Source organism: Papio anubis, chromosome 13 (genome assembly GCF_008728515.1).
Source record: "Papio anubis isolate 15944 chromosome 13, Panubis1.0, whole genome shotgun sequence".
Taxonomy (NCBI): Eukaryota; Metazoa; Chordata; class Mammalia; order Primates; family Cercopithecidae; genus Papio; species Papio anubis.
The window spans coordinates 67,101,239-67,112,949 of record NC_044988.1 but is presented as its reverse complement, the minus strand read 5'-3'; the positions used below and the strand labels follow the sequence as shown (position 1 = coordinate 67,112,949).

Here is an 11,711-nt window from a genome sequence, read left to right as displayed (position 1 = left end):
ATATGAGACCTGGATTTGGGAAAGGCAAAAATCAAGAAAAGATGGTTAAAGGATGGCCGGTTATAGTGACTCATGCCTGTAATCCCAGCACTTTTGGAGTCTGAGGCAGTCAGATCACTTGACGTCAGGAGCTCAAGACCAGCCTGGCCAACATGGAGGAACCCCACCTCTACTAAAAACACTAAAAATTAGCCGGGTGTGGTGGTGCATGCCTGTAATCCCAGCTATTTGGGGGCCTGAGATAGGAGGATCGCTTGAACCTGGGAAGTGCTGGTTGCGGGGAGCTGAGATCGAGCCACTGCACTCCAGCCTTGGCGACAGAGCAAGTCTCTCTCTCTCTCTCTCTATACGTGTGTGTGTGTGTGTGTGTGTGTGTGTGTGGTTAGAGGAGAAAAGATACTGGCATACTTTGGAAATATTATAGGTTTGATTCCAAACCACTGTAATAAAGCAAATGTTTCAATAAAGTGAATCAAACAAATTTTCTGGTTTCCCAGTGCACATAAAAGTTGGTGTGCAATAGCATTATGTCTTAAAAAAAACATAATTTAAAATACTTTATTAAATGTTCAAAAGAATAAATCTGACCTATTATTTGATAGCAAAATAGGGTGACTGTATAGTCAATAATAGCTGTACATTTTAGAATAACTTAGAGTGTAATTGGTTTGTTTGCAACTCAATGGATAAATGCTTGAGGGGATGGATACCCCATTCTTCACGATGTGCTTATTTCATGTTGCATACCCGTGTCAGAATATCTCATGTAGCCCATAAATATGTACATCTACTATGTATCCACAAAAGTAAAAAATACTTTATTGCTAAAGAATACTGGCACACAGACATGAAGTGAGCATATGCCGTTGAAAAACGGTCACTGATAGACTTGCTTGATGCAGGGTTGCCACAAACTTCCAATTTGTAAAAAATGAAATACCTGCAAAGCACAATAGAGTGAAGTTCAATAAAGCAAGGTTTGCCTGTATAAATCATAAGTATCTGAAGACAAGGCAGGTGACATTGTAACACATGGCAATAAGGAACAATTTTTTTTTTTTGACAGGGTCTAGCTCTGTCACAGAGGCTGGAGTGTAGCCACACAATCTCAGCTCACTGCAACCTCCACTTCCTGGGCTCAAGTGGTTCTCCCACCTCAGCCTCCTGAGTAGCTGGGACTGCAGGCGTGCACCACCATGCCTGGCTAATTTTTGTTTTTTGTTTTTTGTTTTTTTTTTTTGGTAGAGACAAGAGCTCCTTATGTTGCCCAGCTGGTCTTGAACTTCTGGGCTTAAGCAATCCTCCGCACCCATGTGCTGAACCACTGTGCCCGGCCTAGGAGCAATGATTATTAGGAACTTAACTAAGTATGTTAGAAAGCACCAGGAGTTAAAAAAAAATACATATTTTGGTGACAAAAAAGGAAACTTTACTAATGTAGGCATAAAATATTTGAGTAATTTTATATAAGCATTACATCATGATGTATAATAAATGATTTACTGATATCCTTTTATACATGTGAATCTAGATATATGCCATTATATAAAAATACAAATGACTACTAAATCTGAAGTTTATGTCTATCACTTTGAAACACAAAGTATCAGTATATTAAATAAAACAAGATATATGTATATTTACTAGCTGACTAAACTGAAACAACTTTTAAAAATAAACATTAATCATATCCATTATATTGCATACATGTTTGTATTTATAATTATTATCCTTAGAATAGTCAACCAATTACAGTAATTATCATCTTTAACCCAAGTACAGTCATAGCCTAAGGATGTTTAGGTCAATAATGGGCTGCAATATGTGATGGTGGTCCCGTGAGATTATAATGGAGCTGAAAAATTCCTATCGCCTAGCAAGATCCAGCTGTTGTATCATCAGAGCACAATGTATTACTCACGTGTTTGGGGTGATGCTGGTATAAACAAACCCACTGTGCTGCCAGTCTTATAAAAGTATAGCATATACACGATGTACGGTACATAATACTTGATAATAAATGACTATGGGCTGGGTGCAATGGCTCATGTCTATAATCCCAGCACTTTGAAAGGTTGAGACAGCGGATGGCTTGAGTTCGAAACCAGCCTGGGCAACATAGTGAAAACTGATCTCTATAAGAAATACAAAAATTAGCCAGTCATGGTGATGTGTGCCTGTAGTCCCAGGTACTTGGGAGGCTGAGGTGGCAAGATGGCTTGAGCCTGGGAGGTGGAGGTTGCAGTGAGCCGAGATCCCACCACTGCACTCCAGCCTGGGCAACAGAGCCAGACTCTGTTTCAATTAAAAAAAATAACAACAACAATAACAACTATGTTACTGATGTATGTATTTATTATACTATACTTTTAATCATTATTTTAGAGCATGCTCTTTCTACTTATGTAAAAAGAAGTAAAATAGCCTCAGATCCTTCAGGAGGCATTCTAGAAGAAGGCATTGTTATCATAGGAGAGGACAGCTCCACGTGTATTATTGTCCCTGAAAACCTTCCAGTGGGACAAAATATGGAGGTGAAAGACAATGATATGGTGGCATGGCGAAACCCCGTCTCTACTGAAAATATAAAAATTAGCTGGCCGGGTGCGGTGGCTCAAGCCTGTAATCCCAGTACTTTGGGAGGCAGAGACGGGCGGATCACAAGGTCAGGAGATCGAGACCATCCTGGCTAACACAGTGAAACCCCGTCTCTACTAAAAAATGCAAAAAAACTAGCCAGGCGGGTTGGCGGGCGCCTGTAGTCCTAGCTACTCGGGAGGCTGAGGTAGGAGAATGGCGTAAACCCAGAGGCGGAGCTTGCAGTCAGCTGGGATCCGGCCACTGCACCCCAGCCTGGGCGACAGAGCAAGACTCCGTCTCAAAAAAAAAAAAAAAAAAAAAAAAAAAAAAATTAGCTGGGCGTGGTTGTACACGCCTGTAATCCCAGCTACTTGGGAGGCTGAGGCAGGAGAATTGCTTGAGCCCAGGAGGCAGAGGTTTCAGTGAGCTGAGATCTTGCCACTGCACTCCAGCCTGGCTGACAAAGCGAGACTCTGTCTCAAAAAAAAAAAAAAAAGAGAGAGAGACATAATTCACATACCATAAAATTCACCATTTTAGTACACTTTGATGACTTAATTATTTTTTTGAGAAATGGGGTCTCACTCTGTTCCCCAAGCTGGGGTGCAGTAGTACAATCATAGCTTACTGCAGCCTCGAAATCCTGGGCTCAAGCAATCCTACCACCTAAGCTTCCCAAGTAGCTGGGACTGCAGGTGTGTACCACCACACTGACTAATGTTTAAAACTTGTTGTAGAGACAGGATCTCACTATGTTGTCCAGGCTAGTCTTGAACTCTTGGCCTCAAGCGATCCTCCCACCTAGGCCTCCCAAAGCGCAGAGATTATAGGTGCGAGCCGCTGTGCCTGGCCTAAAGTGTACAATTAGGTGTTTTTTAGGATAGTTTCAGAGTTCTACAATCATCACCACTATCTAGTTCCAGAACATTTTCATCATTCCTTGAGGAAATCCTGTGTACCCATTAGCAGTCACTTCTTATTTCACCCTCCCCCTAAGTCCCTAATAAATCTTTCTTTCTCTGTAGCGGTTGACTCAACTAGCATTTTTCTTTTGTGCCTTTTCATCCCTCTACTGCTTCCTGCCCGAGTTGCAGACATGGCTGGAGCTCTGGCAACTCTATTGAAAGACTAAGACAGAGGTATAGGGTCACACCCTGAAGATCACAGCTATAAAAGGGAAAGCTGTAAGGAGCCAGGTCCTTTTGGCATCATAGACTGCAATATTAACTCTGAACTACTTTTGATGTCAGAGAAAATAACACTCTATCTTCAGGTTTCTGTTACTAGTGCATTTTCTACTTGATAATCAATATATGGATATATAATAGGGTAATCTAATTGCTATAACAAATAGATGCCAAAAGGCATACCAACTCAAACATAACAGAATTCTTTTTTCGTAATGGTACTGGGCGGGTAGAAGCAGACTGGCAGGTCAGACTTCCTTCTTTCCCTCATTCAGACACTGGCTGATGAATGCTTTTTTTTTTTTTTTTTTTTTTTTTTTTTGAGATAGAGTCTCACTCTGTTGCCCAGACTGGAGTGCAGTGGCATGATCTTGTGCCTCAGCCTCCCAAGTAGTTGGGATTATAGGCATGTGCCACCACGCCTGGCTAATTTTTGTATTTTTAGTAGAGATGGGGCTTCACCACCTTGCCCAGACTGGTCTCGAACTCCTGAGCTCTAGCAATCTGCCCACCTTGGCCTCCCAAAGTGCTGGGATTACAGACGTGAGCCACTGTACCCAGCCTAATGAACGCTCTTTCATCTTTAGTGTGTGGCTTCCAGAGCCTGCCAGGACATCATCTCCATTCCAGGCAGCCATAAGAAGAAAGATCATAAGCTGGGCATGGTAGAGCTCAGGAGCTCAAGACCAGCCTGGATAACATGGTGAAACCCCATCTCTACTAAAATACAAAAAACTAGCCAGGCGTGGTGGCGTTTGCCTGTAGTCCCAGCTACTAGGGAGGCTGAGGCAGGAAAATTGCTTGAACCTGTGAGATGGAGGTTGCAGTGAACTGAGATTGTGCCACTGCACTCCAGCCCAAGCAGCAGAGTAAGACTCCATCAAAAAATAAATAAAAAAATGAAAAACTAAAACAAGAAGAAGAAGAAAAAGAAAGATCATAGAGGAGTACATGGGAGTACATGGTGGTTTTAGGGACCAGGCTTCGAAGTGGCAGTAGCACTTCTGCTCACATTTCATTGGCTAGAGTTCAGTTGCCTCTAACTTCAGGGCTGGGGACCTGGAAGGGGTAAGAGGAGACAGGAGCAGGAGCTGAAGAATGAGATCTAGCTGTACACCCAGGAAAAAGAGAACATGGATTGTGGAGGGCTGTTAGTCTCTGACATAGCTTATGACTTAGAAATATGCAGGTAACCAACATAAGAGCAAGCTTAAAGAGTTGGAAGTTGCTACCTCCTGAGAATAGGACTTGGAGGTAGAGCAGGCTAGGCCAAGGGACCACTGGTTTTTGTTAAAAAAATCATTTTAATACTATTTTATTTTTATCTCTTTGTTTCTTTGTTTTTCTTGAGACAGGGTCTCACTTTGTCACCCAGGCTGGAGTGCAGTGGTGCAATCTTGACTCACTGCCCCCTGGGTTCAAGCAATTCTTGTGCCTCAGCCTACCAAGTAGCTGGGATTACAGGCATGCACCACCATGCCCGGCTAATTTTTGTATTTTTAGTAGAGACAGGGTTTCACCATGTTGGCCAGGCTGGTCTCGAACTCCTGGGCGATCCACCTGCCTTGGCCTCCCAAAGAGCTGGGATTACAGGCGTGAGCCACTGTGCCTGGCCAATACTATTTTATTATAAAAACACTTTATAAATACTACCTTGTAAAAAAAAAACACTGCCAAGTTAATTTATAAAAATAAAGCAAAAAGGCCAGGCGCAGTGGCTCACGCCTGTAATCCCAGCACTTTGGGAGGCCGAAGCGGGTGGATCACCTGAGGTCAGGAGTTCAAGACCAGCCTGGCCAACATGGTGAAACCCCGTCTCTACTAAAAATTACAAAAATCAGCAGGGAATGGTGGCGTGCCTCTGTAATCCCAGCTACTCAGGAGGCTGAGGCAGAAGAATCGCTTGAACCTGGGAGGCAGAGGTTGCAGTGAGCTGAGATAGTGCCATTGCATTCCAACCTGGGCGAGAAGGCAAGACTCCGTCTAAAAAAAAAAGAAAAAAAAAAATTTCAGCTACATCTTCCTTTTGCATGCCTGTCTCTGCCTCTGCTGCCAGTCTCCCCAAGGGTAGGAACCCTTTCTTTTTTTCTTTTTTTCTTTCTTTCTTTTCTTTACTTTACTTTACTTTTCTTTTCTTTCGATGGAGTGCCACTCTGTTGCCCAGGCTGGAATGCAACCTTTGCCTTCCTGGTTCAAGCGATTCTCCTGCTTCAGCCTCCTGAGTAGCTGGGACTATAGGTGCCTGCCACCACGCCCGGCTAATTTTTGTATTTTTAAGTAGAGGTGAGGGTTCACTATGCTAGCCAGGATGGTCTCGAACTTCTGACTTCGTGATCCGCCCGCCTCGGCCTCCCAAAGTACTGGGATTACAGGTGTGAGCCACTGCGCCCAGCTGGGTGACAACCATTTCTTAGCTCCATCTTCTTTCTTCTTCTCCAGAGACCCACACAAGACCACATGCTGCTAAACACACACGAAAAACTGGTGAACAGAATGGCATTCTGCCCTCTTTCCTTGCAGTGGGCTCGCTCTCATCTAACAGCTGCTCATTCTTCCCACGTGTCCAGCCTGGTAGATTTGTGCTGTAGCATGCACTGCTTCAGTCCTGAGAGACTGGCCAGATTCCAGGGCCCTTGTACTCACTGCTTGATGAAGCCAGAGGAATGCCTGCAGCAGATGAGCACATTCCCAACCAGTGTGTAAATGGTAATGAAATCACTGCAGCTTCCTGTGGGGAGTCAAACGCCATGACCCTAACCCCAACAAGAAAATGCTGATGGGTATGTTAATAGAAATGGATTTTCCAGGATGCAGAGTCCTTGCATTTTACTCTGTCCTGGATCATTACCATTAAGTTATAGCATTATCTTTTCCTTTGACTTTCAGTATCGTGAGATTGCATTTGCAAGAAAAGGTTTTCTTAGATCCTCACTTGCTCAACAAGGAAATGGGATGCCGTGGGAAGTTATGAGTTCCCTGCTTGTGGTGCTGGATAACTGATTGGCAGGGATGTTGTGGAGGTGGAGAGGAGGACTCCAACCCCAGGATGCTATCAGTCTTTAGTGCCCATTGTCCTTAGGACGCCACCAGAGGTACGCAATCTGATGCGGATTTCGCAACACAGCTTCTGAGGTTAGTGATGCAAGTTCATTCAGGAGAAAACTGAGTGGCTGGTGAGATGGACCCAGGCTGTTGAGGCTGCTGCTGGGGCTAGAAGGGCCTGACTCATGCTTCACAGTCCCTGCCAGCATTTCAGAGGGAAGCGATGTTGTCTCTTGTTCTTCCTCCGCTCATCCCCTAAGCTGGGTGTCTGGTCTTCAGCCCTTCTCTCTTTCATTCCACACAACCCCCTGAGAAATCTCAGCCACACCCCAGCCTCAACTCCCATCTCTGTGATAACTCCTAACTCTGTCTACAGCCTTTACCTCATCCCTAAGCAACAGACTCATATAGCTAACAGTTTATTGGACATCTTCATCTCATTGTCCTACATTTCAAACATGATGTATCTTAAATTGGGATGTTTTCTCCTGGCTTTAGATCTGATGTCCCTCATCCCCCCAGCCACCTCATACAGAAACCTTCCTCCATCTCCCTCTTAAGCTCACTTCTACCTTGTGTGCAAGTCCTGTATATTCCACTTCTATGGTGTCTCTTTTTATTGGCCTTTTTCATTCTAGCTGTATTACCACTGATTTCATTCCTGCCAGAGTGAGTATACTTCAACCCAAGTGGGACTTCACCTCCCCCAGGTGGTCATTCCTCTCAAGAAAAACAAGCATAAAACACAAAAAGACTGACAATACCACATGTTGACAAGAATATAGAGCAATGAGAACTCCTGTGCATTCCTGGTGGGTGTGTATATGGGTAGAACAACTTTGGGAAATTAGTAGTATCTACTCAAGTAGATATATGCATAGCCCATGACCCAGCAGTTCCACTCCTAGGTATGTACACAGCAGATTTACCCACAGAGGAGCACGTAAAGGCATTTGCAGGAAGGTTTACATCCCCAAACTGGAAACTGCACAAAGCTCATCAACAATTGCAGTGCATCCATACAATGGGATGTTAACCAGCAATGAGCAACAACAATTCGCATGTATGTCTAGCAACATGGGGGAATCTTGCAAACATATGTGGAGTGAAAAAACCACACACAAGAAAATTGCAAAAACTGGTTTATGATGTTAGGATGGTTATTTTTCTTGTATGTAAGTAGTTCCTGAAAGAGGGCCAGAGTGGATCTCTGGAGTTTTAGTAATAATTTGTTGTTGTTGTTGTTGTTGTTGTTTTAATCTGAGTGCTATTACACAGATGTGGTTCAGTTTGTGAAAAATTTTTTACTTTTCTATACATATGTCACATTTCAATAAAAACTTTAGTAAAACACATCCACCTATGCATACACACTGAAAAAACAAAATCTCTTCCATGGTTCCTCACACCCAGAGGAGAAATTTCCAGACCCTAACAGAACACTCATAGATCTCCATGATGTGACCCTGTCTGCCAGGCCACACCCTTCCCACCAGTACTATGTGTGCCATGCACTAGACCATTCTCCTTGCTGATCTCTGTGCTATTCCCTCAGCCTGAATCCCTCTGTCCACCTGGCTCTGTCTGAAGATACCACCTCTGTGAGGCCTCTTCTGATTTCTGAGACCACACATGCTGCTTTTCTCTCTCACACACCTCTGAGCTCTCTCTGCTTGCATGCGTTCCCTTGACTGAAGGCAGCATGCCATGAAAATGCAGCCCAGGGAGAGATTTGTGTGGTCTCAGAAATCAGGAGAGGCCTCACAGAGGAGGTGGCGTCTTCAGACAGAGCCAGATGGACAGAAGAATTCCAGGCTGAAGGAAGAGCACTGAGACCTGCACAGAGAATGTGGAGTGGGCTGGTAGATGGCACACATGCCCCAGGTGGGAAGGAGGTGACCTGCTAGACAGTCACATCATGGAGAGCAGAAGGTAAACCTCCTCGAGGTGGCAGAAATGGTGCCCGGTTTATCTTTGTAGACCCTCTTGGGGCCAGTGCTGTGCCTGTTTGAGAAATGATTGAATGTATGCTCTAAGTTAAGCTGTAGTTCACAGTGCCAGAAAGCCAAGACGTTCAGTGTGCCTGCAAACAAGCTTCTGCCGAGAGCCGAGTCCCTTTGGAACCAAACACATCCTGTGGTCCTTCATTGGCTGCTGACAACCAGGTTGATGTAAATGTGTTGTGCAGCATTGTGGGCATGTCCAATTAGACTCAGTGAGATGGAGCAGCCCCACTAACATGAATAAGCCGTGCAAATATGTGGTTAATGACCATGTCGCTCCATGTCAATTCTTAATCCCGGATAATTAGCAGATACATAATTGGTGGAAGAAGGGGAGGTGCTGATGGATGGCCCATCACTTGGGTGAAGCTAATGATCCTCTATGGATTAAGACCCACCCTCTGTAAGTGTTGATGGCTCCTATTTGAAATGCTCCTTTTGAAAGGGCCTAGATCCAAGAAAAGGTGTCAGGAACCCCAGAGCCAGGCGTTGGCATCGGGACTAATTCCCTGGGCTGCTTCCATGAAAGGTGGGCAGACATGTCCCACTGCTGCCAGCCTTGTGCAGGCAGCCAGAGTCCTGGACTGCTCCTGACTTGCTGGGTAATCCCAAGGAGGGCCTTTTTCCTCTCTTAGTCTCATCATTTGTCTAATAGCAAAGAGCGGGAAGGCTGGGGTGGGTGTGCTGACTTGAGAATCCATTGTAGATGAGAGTTTCCCTCACCTTCCCCTCCTTGACCACACTGGAAGTGTGTCATTTGCTGCCATTGAAATGGTTTGGGTGGACTAGCTGGTCTGGATGATAGGGTGCGGTGGAGGGGACATGCAGGGGTTGAAAGCAGACACCTGAGATGGAAGCTGGTGGTACCTTATGTGATTTGAGGCAGGGCCAGCTAGCTGTCTACCAGGATGGGTGCATCTGGTACCATGGTGTGAGTCATCACTGCACAACAATTGCTCAGCCAGCAACTCCATTTCCCAGGCCCCTTTGCACTAAGTCAGGTACAGTACAGTGTTTCCTGTTGTTGATAGCTGGCATTTGTTCCGATTGGCTGGGTGTCCACTCTGACTGGTTGGTGCATGTGCTGAACTAGTCAAAAAGTTTTTATTTTTTTGGTTTTAAGGAGCAAAAAGTTTAATAGGCAAGAAAGAAGGAAGAAAGAAGAAAGCATCTCCCCCATACAAAGACAAGGGAGTAGGACTTGGAACAAAGAGAAACCCTGTGTGCAGCAGAAAGGCAGTCCATTATATAGGGAGGCTGGAGGAGGCAGTGTCTGGTTTCATAGGGACCAGGGGATTGGTTTGACCACGTGTGTCATTCACACAGCCCATGAAAATCCTGGCCTTCCCACCTTAGCCTTTTAATATGCAAATGCGAGTCACCATGATGTTCTGAACACATCTGGAGGTGGCCACCACACTTGGCACAAGTGGTGACAAGGAGAAGATGGTGGGAATCACCATACAGAGTGAACCCAGTTTCTAATGGCCAACATTTGCATATCAAAGCTTGCGTGCCGGGCCCTTCAAGCCGCCTTTTCTGTTAGAAAATAGATGGTTGGGGGCGAGGGGGTTGTTTCTTATAACAGGAAAACTTCCACTGAGAACCTTTACCCTTACTATCTGTCTGCCTAAAATTTCTTAATAACTCCTGTATTATTCCCCCCTCAAAGAGAAGTAAACCTAATTGCTGTTAGGGGATGTTGGATGATGAATCTTTCAAACTAGTTGAAAGTATTTCTAACACCACTCCTAGAGGTATGAATCCCTAAACAAGAAAGATATGATTTAGTTTTATCCATTTTGCATTTTTAATGAATGGAATCATAAGGCATGTATTCATCAGTGACTTTCTTTTTTATGCTCAGAGATTAACATGCACTGCAAGAAATAATGCATGGAGATCCTATGTATCTTTTACCTAGTTTCACCCAAGAGTAGCCTCTTGTAAAACAGTAGTATAGTATCACAACCAGGATATACTTACATAGATCAATATCGGAACATGTCCAGCATCACTCATATTGCCTTTTTATGTTCACAGCCACTTCCCTCCCACCCACACCCCCTCCTTAACTCTGGGCAATTACTAAGTTGTTCTCCATTTCTATATTTTTTTCGTTTCACCAATGATATATAAATGTTATATATTGAAATAGACTTTTTCCACTCAGCATAATTCCCTGAAGATTACAGATAAGTGTTGTATATATCAACAATTCATTCCTTTTTATTGCTGAGTAGTATTTCATGATATGGATGTACCACAGTTTAACCACTGATGTGCCATATTTAACCTGTTGAAGGACATCTGTTTATTCCCAGTATTATTTGTTGCTACTATGTAAATAAAGCTTCTATAAATGTTCAAGTACAAGTTTTAGTGTGAACATAATTCTTCATTTTTCTGGAATAAATTCTCAGGTGTGCAGCTAATGAATTGTATGGTCGGTGCATGTTTTGCTTTAGAAGGAACTGTCAGCCCAGTGTGGTAGCTCACACCTGCAATCCCAGTAACTCCTGAGTCTGAGGCAAGAGGATCACTTGAGTCCAGGAGTTCGAGACGAGGCTAGGCAACATAGAAAGACCCGATTTCTACAAAAACAAAAAGAAAATTAGGGCAACACAGTGAGACCTCATCTCCACACACACACACACACACACACACACACACACACACACACAAATTAAGCTGGATGTGGTGGAGGTGGTTGTAGTCCCAGCTACTCAGGAGATGAAGGGGAGAAGATCTCTTGAGCCTGGGAGTTCAAGGCTGCAGTGAGCTATGATTGCCTTCACCCTGGATGACAGAGTGAGATACTGTCTCACACACACACAAAAAAAAGAAAGAAAGAAAAATGAAACTGCTACCCTGCTACCTTGCTTACCAGAGTGTATGA

The 11,711-nt window shown here is 44.1% G+C and overlaps 1 long non-coding RNA gene across 1 annotated transcript; it reads left to right on the top strand.

The window, feature by feature from the left end:
* Positions 1-6,064: 6,064 nt before the first annotated feature.
* Positions 6,065-11,247, top strand: LOC116270048. The gene is made up of 2 exons (XR_004177941.1): positions 6,065-6,547; positions 6,654-11,247. It is a non-coding gene; the product is annotated as an uncharacterized LOC116270048 (long non-coding RNA).
* The last annotated feature ends 464 nt before the right edge of the window (positions 11,248-11,711 follow it).